The sequence below is a fragment of the Gobio gobio genome, assembly GCF_949357685.1.
Source record: "Gobio gobio genome assembly, chromosome: 15".
NCBI lineage: Eukaryota > Metazoa > Chordata > Actinopteri > Cypriniformes > Gobionidae > Gobio > Gobio gobio.
Genome location: NC_137108.1, coordinates 38345335 through 38357657, shown reverse-complemented (window position 1 = coordinate 38357657; position 12323 = coordinate 38345335).

The following is a 12323-nucleotide window of genomic DNA, read 5'->3' as shown; positions in this document are numbered from 1 at the left end:
GAATAAAACATGACAGACAGAAGAATGAAAGAGCCTTTGAGAGGGGAGTGTTTGCGTCAGTGTTGGGGGAAATACTTCGAAATTGTAGCTTGCCAAGCTACAAGCTAATCATAATTGAAAGCAGTTCATAGTACAGAACTACACTGAATCTGCTGTTTTCAAAAAGTGTCACTGTCACTTAAAACACACAACACCGAAATCTAAACTTAGTGTGTTACTTTATGTTTTACTAATTGGTTTCAAATACTTGGAACTTAGATTGCTGTGGTATGTAGCAAAACACAAAAGTGAGTAAAAGCCCATCTAGGCTAATGAGCATGACCTTCAAACTAACAAATAGCTATGTGTGATACATGCACTACCATTCAATGAGAGTTTGGGGTCAGTAATTGTTTTTAAAGGAATGAATAGTTTAGAAAAGACGCATTAGAATGATTAGAATGATTTCTGAGGGATCATGACAATGAAGACTGGAGTAATAATGCGGAAAGTTCAGCTTTGCCATCACAGCAATAAACAGCATTTTAAAATGTCCATGAATGAGAATTCACCAAGTACAAGTTCCGGGACCTTGGAATAACATTCCAATCAACCAATTAGATTTTGGGGACAAGTTTACAGTTTATGTTAAGTTTAGGCTTTTAACCAGGGTTAGGTGCTTCTACATCATTTATTCACCTATTTTTCCCTCTGGTTTTAGGGATAAGTTATGGTTAGAGTTAGGTTTAGGGATAGGTACTATGTTTTCAGACAGAAATGCACTTCAAGGATCAACTAAATTTACTTGGCACAATCACGGTGACCGTTGTGGTACTCAAATCTGGACAAAACTGGACTTGGACTCAAATCCGAGTCCAAGAGATGGTCCTCACTGCAGAACACGAGATCCAGGGGCGGGGTTGGATCCAGATCCAACTCCTCCCACTTTATATACTTTGCTATATTACTGCAACAATGGAGCCATGAAGTTCACATACTTTTGAAAATCCAGCGTTTAGTTGATCCTGGTAATCGCTCGTCACAGTTGTATACACGATGGCGTTCTTCTTCCACGATGGCATTCTTCCAATCAAATGACGACTTCAAAAATCCTGAAGTGTTTCCAGTTAAGTATGCCGTGTGCATCAGTAGTTCAGCCAATGGTCCATGGGTGTGACGTCTGAGGCTGAGACTACACCCCAAACCTAAACCTTTCCCAACTCTACCCCCTGGATCTTGTGTTCTGCAGTGAGGAGCTACTGGAGTCCAAGATAATATTTTTAAGAGCATTTGGACTCGGCCTGGACAGAAAATATGGTCTTGAATTTGGTCTTTAGTCGGTCCGAGTCAGGTCTTGTCCGGATTTGATGACTACAACACAGTCTACAAGCACCGCTCCCATTTTCTTCAGAAAATCTACTTGTTATTGTTATCTGTCAGACACACACACATTTGTATATCTGTTGATGTAATAGAGAACATGAATGATGTTTGTCCAATTCAATTACTTTCACCTCTCCCTTTAATTAAAGAGAAGATCCAGTGGTTTTTACCAGAGCTTTCCATCCCCTATGACATTCCTGCCTGGATCTCCACACAGCTGGCAGATCTCCACCTGTCCCACGGGCTGATTTACACTCCAGAGCAGCGGCTCTTCAAAGCCAGTAGGGAGCATGGGGGAGCAAAATGGGAGATAGGCCAGTGGGAGGCAAAGGCTGTCTAGGTTGGACCTGTTCTACATAAACCCAGCGCTCCCTTTTAACACAGGGGAGTAAATTACAAGAACATCCAAGGCCTAGCAAACAAGTAGGGCGATGTGCACTTATCAATGGCATATTTGTCAAAAGCAGACCATTAGGTCTGAAGCACAAAAGTGTTCATGTGAGAAAGTTGGTGTAATGGGTGGTGGAGAGAGTAGGATATACAGGCAAGATCGAGCTTGTCTGCTGAGACCATAACTGAGGTGAAATGAGGTGATAAAGCTCACCAGGTGTGTTAGATGATGAATGTGCATGAAAACAAAGTCATGCTTTAGCTAGCCCCTCTTGAGATGTAGATCTATCTATCTAGATACTACCGTTCAAAAGTTCAGGGTCGGTAAGATTTTTAAAATGTTTTTGAAATCATTTTTTGGAAAGATTCTTATGCTCATCAAGGCTGCATTTATTTGAAATAGAAATATTTTGTAACATTGTAAACGTCTTACTGCCACTTTTGATTGTGTCCTGGCTGACCCCAAAATTTTGAATGGTATACTTTCAAATTCAAATACAGAGTAAAATAGCTGAAAGCATGCAAATGCAACCAATTGAACCCAATATAACTGACTAATGCTGTGAGCTGTGGGAGTGCCCTTTACACCAGCGATCTTTGCCACTGTACTGTCTCCTTTTACAGTAGGTCTTTAATTGAGAGCAATTTCCTGTAGAGAAGTCACTAGTTTTCCAGCCAACCGCTAATCTGATAATTGACTGCGATAATTGCAGCTGCAAAGAATAAGTGTGCTATTTCAAATGCTGCAACAGGAGCAAGATAGTGAATTGCCTAATTCTATTGCATAAAAAAATACCATGCTGAGACGAACGCCAAGTATTCCTGGATAGGGTTCAACACGGCTCTGTTGAATCAAGAAAAAGATGAGAAATACAATGAGACAAGACACGAGATTGGGTTCACGAGAATGAGACAAGGCAAGATTTTTGCACAGTATCCTCAATGACAACATTCATAACTGGAAAAATAGACTGCAGGTGCATTTTGAAACGTTTTAACTAATCATCTTGTAATGATTGGAATTTCAGTTCTATTTTCTGAGTATAATTATCAAATGCATTGAATGACAGCAATACTCAAGCACTGTAAAAGGTTTTGCCACAAACTCAACTGACTGGCTTCTCCCCTGTATGATTTCACATATTTATGAGTCTCTTCAGACCTTACTGTACATTAATTTTGAGCTTCCAGGACTTCTGACTGAGGCTGTGTGTGACCTCCTAATTGAACTCCTTTCCACAAATTGAACAGAAATAACAACAGTATAATTTTGTCTTATTAAGTGCAAACAATAAATGCAATCATAATCAAAGTACTCTCTCAATATTCAAAGTGCAAACAGAGACAAGAGCTGAGAGGTGGTTACAACTACACAGCCCAGCCTAAGATAGATTTGATATTGGGAGACAGGTTTTATCTGTGCACATCAGGGAGCTCACGTTTATTTTCACTTTCGATTTGTGATCCCCCATACTCTCGGTTTAGGGAGCGCCAGTGCTGAACGTTCTACAAGATAACAAGACATTTATCAGACACTTAGGCTCTGTTAAGCAACTCTCCTCTGTCTGGCAATCCGATGGACGAGTCTGGGTTTGGCGGTTGCCTGGAGAACGGTACTTGCCTGACTGCATTGTGCCAAGTGTAAAGTTTGGTGGAGGGGGGATTATGGTGTGGGGTTGTTCTTCAGGGGCTGGGCTTGGCCCCTTAGTTCCAGTGAAAGGAACTCTTAATGCTTCAGCATACCAAGATATTTTGGAAAATGTCATGCTCCCAACTTTGTGGGAACAGTTTGGGGATGCCTTCCTGTTCCAACATGACTGCGCACCAGTGCACAAAGCAAGGTCCATAAAGACATGGATGAGCGAGTTTGGTATGGAGGAACTTGACTGGACTGCACAGAGTCCTGACTTCAACCCAATAGAACACCTTTGGGATGATTTAGAGCGGAGACTGCGAGCCAAGCCTTCTCATCCAACATCAGTGCCTGACCTCACAGATGTTCTTCTAGAAGAATGGTCAAGAACTCCCATAAACACACTCCGAAACCTTGTGGCAATCCTTTCCAGAAGAGTTGAAGCTGTCATAGCTGCAAAGGTTGGCCAACTCTATTTTAAACCCTACGGATTAAGAATGGGATGTCATTAAAGTTCATGTGCATGTAAAGGCAGACGTCTCAAAACTTTTGGCAACATATAGTGTAAAAAAGAGAATATTTCTAAGACCAATTTCAATTTCTTTCATTTTCAGCTAAACAAAATTGTGACTGACCTAGACAGCCAGTGATCGTGCATTGTGTTTCATTCGGAAAAGAGCAGCATGTTTGAATGTCACTAAAGACTTTCAAAATAAGAATTGGGACAAAATAATGTTTTGATGCACAAACATGTGCTGGAGAATTCCTGGAGCCTCTTAACTTTAGATTGACCTCATTAATGCCCAAGGACTGATCAAATTTCCCTGCAGGTAAAGCCTCCACCCTTTTATATAACAAGCAAATACGTAAGATTTTCCCAAAACTGTCCCTGTGAGAAATCGTCATACCCATTCATAGCAGAAGTGATCAAACTCATTGCCCACAACAAATATGAGATGAAAGAGTTGATGTTGCTACAGCGAGACTGAAACTATGGAGACTGTTTAACGCTCTATGCTGACCTTCTCTGTTTTCTGATGTTTTTGATAAGTGCAAAGAGCACAGAGGGTTCTGGCACGCCCGTTGGCTCAGTCCTGTCGGTGAACACAAGCAGAATGAGGTCTGTTTGGTATTAGATGGGAGGGTTAAGACAGGAAATGGCTCGGGGGAGACTGACGTGGTCCCTCTGTGGTCGGCACCAGTCCCGGAACCCCAAGCCTGGACCAGTACAAGGTCTCAGTGTTCTTCTCCATGCTAAAAGAGGGTGAAGAAGTGTGAACAAGGTTTAAACCATTGAGTGAGTGGGACTAAAAAGCTGGGAGGGGTGAAGGCTGGGCGGAAGACATGAACAGTTCAACACCCCAGCAGCAAAGCATCGTTGAGTCCTCGGGCCAAGTCCCACAGCTTCTGAAAGATCTAAGGTGCTTTCACAACCCTCCTTGAGTTCCTTCTTTTCTGACTGTGGAGATATATGAAGTATGAAGGACTTGCATTATGGGTATAAGAAACAGTACTTTTTTACTGTAGAAAACCACCATGATGCCAGGGTGTTGTTATGCAGGTACTAGGATGGTATGGGATGATATTCTGGTTAAAAAAAATAAATAATTTTAAATGAATTATTACAAAATAGACCCCACATAGTCCTGGTTCACTTCCATAAAACAAGATCAAAGACAAAACAAAAAACTAAATTATTGCTTACTAAACTGCAAGTTTAAGATGGGGTAGTCTGCTTTGATCTATCATTTCTAAGGTTTAGGTCAGTAAGATTTTTTATATTATTATTATTTTAGCAAGGATGCATTCAATTAAAAGTGACAGTAAAGGCAAAAAATATATTTCAAATAAACGTCTCTTTTTTTACTTTCTATATTACATCAAACAATCCTGAAAAACAACTATTGCAATCTCCACAAAAATAAGTAGCACAAGTGTATTCAACATCCATAATAATAATATGAAATGTTTCTTGCAGCAAATCAGCATATTATAATAATTTCTGAAGGATCACGTGACACTGAAGACTGGAGTAATAATGCCGAAAATTCAGCTTTGCCATCAGGAATAAATTACATTTTAAAACGCATAAAAATAGAAAACAGTCATTTGAAATTGTAATAATATTTCACAATACATTATGTAAATAACTGCAGCTTTAGTGAGAGACTCAAAAATATTAAAACAAAATTGTAAATGGTAGTGTGTACACAAGTCTCACATTTTGATTTGTCCGTAATACAAACAGTGCAGGTTATGCAAGTTATATGTAATACTTAAATGTAGGGGTTTGCTCAAATCCCTAATCATAAGTATTCGCAAAATTATAGTGATATGAACTTCAGACCAACTTGTGTGTTCAAGCTGTTGAACATTTTCAGATGTTGATTGACAAAGACAGACACCCACTCACAAATCCTTCACCACAAAATACAAACATCATTTGCAATCTAGATAAGGCAATGTTCCCTTAAGAGCACTTAAATGCCAATTACACTGCCCCGAGATGTCTTCATAAGGTTACATTTGGCAGTGTAATAAAACACATGACCTGACAGATCCATTCCACAAAACACACATAGACACATTGAAAACGCTGGAATGGAAATGGTTGTGCAGGGAGGCTGTGTGTAGTTCGAAAGTTCTCCAGTCAGCCTTGAGGCTCCAGCTGTAGTTTAGCCCCTGTGGAATGCTGGGGCTGCCATTATCAGCACTTAATGGAGCTCTGGTGTTACAAACTCACAAGGCTAAACCAGTAATTATGCCAGCCGTGAAGGAAAGGCAGTCGAGGGTGTATTGACAGACTGCAGTCTTTAGAAATGAATCATCAACATTCACAGTTTTACACCTGATACCTCACACTAAGGGCATGTTTACACGTCAACGATATACTAAAAAACTGAAAAGTTTTTCCTTTGCGATTTGTGTACAGATGACAACATTGTCAAAACGATCCTCATTCACACGGAATGACGAAAACTATGAAAAATGCTGTATTATGCTGCCAGACCAGCAGTTGGCAAAGTCACTCTTTAAAGAAACACTATAGACTGAACACATATACGCATGCGACATCACTGTTTTACTAATGCGTGTTTTTGTTGTTTACACAGAGACGATAACAGTAGCCTATGATTTTCAAAAACTTTGAAACCCATTTTCAGGCCTCCTAAACGGCCAAAATGTATAAAAAGTTTTCAGTTTTTAGTCGAAAACGATGTTGTGCAAACGGCCCCTAAGCTTCGAATAGCCTACTTGTTTTGTATGAATTAGTTCAAGTTCAAGTCAAAATTGTATTATAAGCCCAAAGGGCGATTTTTGGTACAGCATAAAATTTGTAACCATGTCAACACATAAACAGCAAACAGCAAACACAATATTCTGACATTTTACAAGTTTAAAAGCCTTACAGCAGTGAGAATAAAAGAATGCCTATCGACTGCTACACCGTCTAAGCACCTGGAGGAAGCATTTTAAATTCATGGAACAGTGGATGAGTTGAATCTGCAAGAATAGCTTCAATATAAGATTCAATATAAAATATACACCGATCAGGCATAGGCACAGGTGAAGTGAATAACACTGATTATCTCTTCATCATGGCACATGTTAGTAGTTGGACAACAAGTGAACAGTTTGCCCTCAAAGATGATGTGTTAGAAGCAGGAAAAATGGGAAAGCGTAAGGATTTGAGCGAGTTTGACAAGGGCCAAATTTTGATGGCTAGACGACAGAGCATCTCCAAAACTGCAGCTCTTGTGGGGTGTTCCCGTTCTGCAGTGGTCAGTATCTATCAAAAGTGGTCCAAGGAAGGAACAGCTACTGAATAGCTCAAATTGCTCAAGAAGTTAATGCTGGTTCTGATAGAAAGGTGTCAGAATACACCGTGCATCACAGTTTGTTGCGTATGGGGCTGCATCAGTCAGGATGCCCATGCTGACCCCTGTCCACCGCCTAAAGCGCCAACAGTGGGCACGTGAGCATCAGAACTGGACCACGGAACAATGGAAGAAGGTGGCCTGGTCTGATGAATCACGTTTTCTTTTACATCACTGGGATGGCCGGGTGCAAGGATGCTTTGGCAGCAAAAGGGGGACCAACACAATATTATATGTATAGCCTACTAGATGAGTAAAATTTGTAAACAAACTTTGAAGTTGGCTTGAAAAAGTATAGACCAGAAAGCTTAAAGTTAATTTACATTTACATTTACATTTAGTCATTTAGCAGACGCTTTTATCCAAAGCGACTTACAAATGAGAGCAATAGAAGCAACTACAACAGTCAGAGGCTACAGTATGCAAGTGCTGTAACAAGTCTCAGTTAATCTAACACAGAACACAAAGGATTTTTTTTTTTTTTTTTTTTTTAAATAAATTAGACAGACAGAAAAATGAATAGAATGTTAAGTGCTATTCTTGATTGGTCAGGTGCTGCTGGAAGAGATGCGTCTTTAGATGTTTTTTGAAAATGGCTACAGACTCGGCTGCTCGAATTGAGATAGGCAGGTCATTCCACCAGGTGGGGGCAGTCCAGGAAAAGGTCCGTGACAGTGATTTCATGCCTCTCTGGTATGGCACCACAAGGCGTCGTTCACTGGTAGAACGCAAACTCCTGGAGGGTGTGTATGTCTGAACAAGCGAGTTAAGGTAAATTGGTGCAGAGCCAGTGGTTGCTTTGAAGGCGAGTACCAGTGCCTTGAATTTGATGCGAGCGGCTATTGGTAGCCAGTGGAGTCTGATGAAGAGAGGCGTGACGTGCGCTCTCTTCGGCTCGTTAAAGATCACCCTCGCCGCTGCATTCTGGATCAGTTGCAAGGGTTTGATAGTGCATGCCGGAAGGCCTGCAAGAAGAGCATTACAGTAGTCCAGTCTGGAGAGAACAAGAGCTTGGACCAAGAGTTGTGTGGTCTGCTCTGATAGGAAGGCTCTAATCTTCCTAATGTTGTATAATGCAAATCTGCAGGACCGGGTTGTTGCAGTAATGTGGTCAGTGAATTTTAGCTGATCATCGATCACAACTCCAAGATTCCTGGCTGTCCTGGACGGAGTTATGGTTGATGATCCAATTTAAAGATTTAAGTGCAAAGTTTAAAGGTTTGAAGTTTAAAGTAGTTAAAAAAATTCAGTTTGACAGTTTTGAAGTCAATACAGATGATTTACTATAGTTTACCATGATTCTAGCATGATTTACCATAGTTTACCATGATTTACCAGTTTACCATGATTCTAGCATGATTTACCATAGTTTACCATGATTCTAGCATGATTTACCATAGTTTACCATGATTTACCAGTTTACCATGATTCTAGCATGATCTACCATAGTTTACCATGATTTACCATAGTTTACCATGATTCTAGCATGATTTACCATAGTTTACCATGATTTACCATAGTTTACCATGATTCTAGCATGATTTACCATAGTTTACCATGATTTGCCAGTTTACCATGATTCTAGCATGATTTACCATAGTTTACCATGATTTACCAGTTTACCATGATTCTAGCATGATTTACCAGTTTACCATGATTCTAGCATGATTTACCATAGTTTACCATGATTTACCATAGTTTACCATGGTTTAACATAGTTTACCATGATTCTAGCATGATTTACCATAGTTTACAATGATTTACCATAGTTTACCATGATTCTAACATGATTTATCATAGTTTACCATGATTTACCAGTTTACCATGATTCTAGCATGATTTACCATGATTTACCAGTTTACCATGATTCTAGCATGATTTACCATAGTTTACTATGATTCTAGTATGATTTACCATAGTTTACCATGATTCTAGCATGATTTACCATGATTTACCAGTTTACCATGATTCTAGCATGATTTACCATAGTTTACTATGATTCTAGTATGATTTACCATAGTTTACCATGATTCTAGCATGATTTACCAGTTTACCATGATTCTAGTATGATTTACCATAGTTTACTATGATTCTAGTATGATTTACCATAGTTTACTATGATTCTAGCATGATTTACCATAGTTTACTATGATTCTAGCATGATTTACCATAGTTTACTATGATTCTAGTATGATTTACCATAGTTTACTATGATTCTAGCATGATTTACCATAGTTTACCATGATTCTAGTATGATTTACCATAGTTTACTATGATTCTAGTATGATTTACCATAGTTTACTATGATTCTAGCATGATTTACCATAGTTTACTATGATTCTAGCATGATTTACCATAGTTTACTATGATTCTAGCATGATTTACCATAGTTTACCATGATTCTAGCATGATTTACCATAGTTTACTATGATTCTAGCATGATTTACCATAGTTTACCATGATTCTAGTATGATTTACCATAGTTTACCATGATTCTAGTATGATTTACCATAGTTTACTATGATTCTAGCATGATTTACCATAGTTTACCATAGTTCACCATGATTCTAGCATGATTGACCATAGTGTACCATGATTTAACATAGTTTACCATGATTTACCATAGTTTACCATGATTTACCATAGTTTACAATGATTCTAGCATGATTTACCATAGTTTACCATGATTTACCATAGTTTACTATGATTCTAGCATGATTTACCATAGTTTACCATGATTTACCATAGTTTACTATGATTCTAGCATGATTTACCATAGTTTACCATGATTTACCAGTTTACCATGATTCTAGCATGATTTACCATAGTTTAGCATGATTTACCAGTTTACCATGATTCTAGCATGATTTACCATAGTTTACCATGATTTACCAGTTTACCATGATTCTAGCATGATCTACCATAGTTTACCATGATTTACCATAGTTTACCATGATTCTAAGCATGATTTACCATAGTTTACCATGATTTACCATAGTTTACCATGATTCTAGCATGATTTACCATAGTTTACCATGATTTACCAGTTTACCATGATTCTAGCATGATTTACCATAGTTTACCATGATTTACCAGTTTACCATGATTCTAGCATGATTTACCAGTTTACCATGATTCTAGCATGATTTACCATAGTTTACCATGATTTACCATAGTTTACCATGGTTTAACATAGTTTACCATGATTCTAGCATGATTTACCATAGTTTACAATGATTTACCATAGTTTACCATGATTCTAACATGATTTATCATAGTTTACCATGATTTACCAGTTTACCATGATTCTAGCATGATTTACCATGATTTACCAGTTTACCATGATTCTAGCATGATTTACCATAGTTTACTATGATTCTAGTATGATTTACCATGATTCTAGCATGATTTACCATGATTTACCAGTTTACCATGATTCTAGCATGATTTACCATAGTTTACTATGATTCTAGTATGATTTACCATAGTTTACCATGATTCTAGCATGATTTACCATAGTTTACTATGATTCTAGCATGATTTACCATAGTTTACCATGATTCTAGTATGATTTACCATAGTTTACTATGATTCTAGTATGATTTACCATAGTTTACTATGATTCTAGCATGATTTACCATAGTTTACTATGATTCTAGCATGATTTACCATAGTTTACTATGATTCTAGCATGATTTACCATAGTTTACCATGATTCTAGCATGATTTACCATAGTTTACTATGATTCTAGCATGATTTACCATAGTTTACCATGATTCTAGTATGATTTACCATAGTTTACTATGATTCTAGCATGATTTACCATAGTTTACCATGATTCTAGTATGATTTACCATAGTTTACTATGATTCTAGCATGATTTACCATAGTTTACCATAGTTCACCATGATTCTAGCATGATTGACCATAGTGTACCATGATTTAACATAGTTTACCATGATTTACCATAGTTTACCATGATTTACCATAGTTTACCATGATTCTAGCATGATTTACCATAGTTTACCATGATTTACCATAGTTTACTATGATTCTAGCATGATTTACCATAGTTTACCATGATTCTAGCATGATTTACCATAGTTTACCATAGTTCACCATGATTCTAGCATGATTGATCATAGTGTACCATGATGTACCATAGTTTACCATGATTTACCATAGTTTACCATGATTCTAGCATGATTTACCAGTTTACCATGATTCTAGCATGATTTACCATGATATTAAAAGTAGCTTGCTAAAAAAGTATCTTGTTAAAACTTTTTTATTGTTTCTATTCTCTCTGTGAGACAGGGCACGTGAAAGATCTCAACTATGATTCTTTGCTGTACAACTTCTCTTGGTAATAAATGTTGACTACACAAGCTAGTCTCAAGAGACAAAGGGCTAATACTTATGTCAGCCTGCGGCAGCCAGCCATGTGACTCAATCCTCATCTAGACCATCGTTCTCTTGAGAAGATCTTGTGAGAAGCCAGAGGGTATAGTGACATGAGGACTGCTAACAAAGCTGTCTTTCTGTCTAACAACTTCTCGTGATATTTTTAACACATCCTTGCTTTATTTCAAAAGATCTGTGGTAAAACACTACTCTTGTTTTGTCTTGCACAGTGAAAAGCTACAAATGGAAAGTAATGAAATATAGAGGATATATACAGTATATAAGATATAAGTAAGACTTTTGTATGCCATTGTCATTAGTTTCAGTGCAAACAGTAAAGTAACAGTATTTTACAGTTGCTAATTTAGCACTTTTACCATCAACAGAAAGTTTTTCATTTTCGCATTTACATACACAATACATTTGTGGACATGCTCTATTAATCATGGCAACTGTTATTCATCAAATTATGATCAAGCATGTATAATCAGATATGGGGTGTGAATAAACACATTGATCGGGAAATGCAAACTTGTATTAAACACAGATTTTGTGCCGTTATCTGATTTGCATGATTCCTCTGGAGAAACAGCTCATGCAAATGAATGGCACTATCCATGGACTCAATTCAGTTTAATATAATATTTTTTTTGGC